The following is a 499-nucleotide window of genomic DNA, read 5'->3' on the forward strand; positions in this document are numbered from 1 at the left end:
AACAACAAGAAAAGTATACTAACTTCAAAGATTATAAATTATTTATCTAAGATCAATATCTAAATCAGGGCTCCAAACAGATTCATTCCACTTTACTCTCTGCTGAGAGTTTGCATTTCCACCCCGGATATACTGAATCAGAAGCTGCACTTTAACAACTCGGAGATCTCAGTGAAACTAATTAATCAAGCTTAACTAAGTTCTTCTTGGTCTCAAAAACAGATTTGTGCTCTTTCTCGTGCATTAAAATAATTTGTCTTACCTGGCAGTATATGAGCTTAGTATATCCTGATACGTTCAGGCTTATATGGTTGAACCAATTCCAGAGCTTTACTGGCTGAGGCCAGCTGAAATAAGCAGAAGACAATGAGCTCACTGAAGATGTCATAGAGCCTTGGTTGTCAAGCCAGCAATTCTAGAAGAGGACAGACAGCAAGTTAGAAGAGAAGGGAAAGCGAAGAGAGGAAGATGCAAGAAGAGTTGAAGAGTAATAGAAAAG

Source organism: Orycteropus afer, unplaced genomic scaffold, assembly GCF_000298275.1.
Source record: "Orycteropus afer afer isolate SDZICR_OR568_19922 unplaced genomic scaffold, OryAfe1.0 scaffold00292, whole genome shotgun sequence".
Classification (NCBI taxonomy): Eukaryota; Metazoa; Chordata; class Mammalia; order Tubulidentata; family Orycteropodidae; genus Orycteropus; species Orycteropus afer.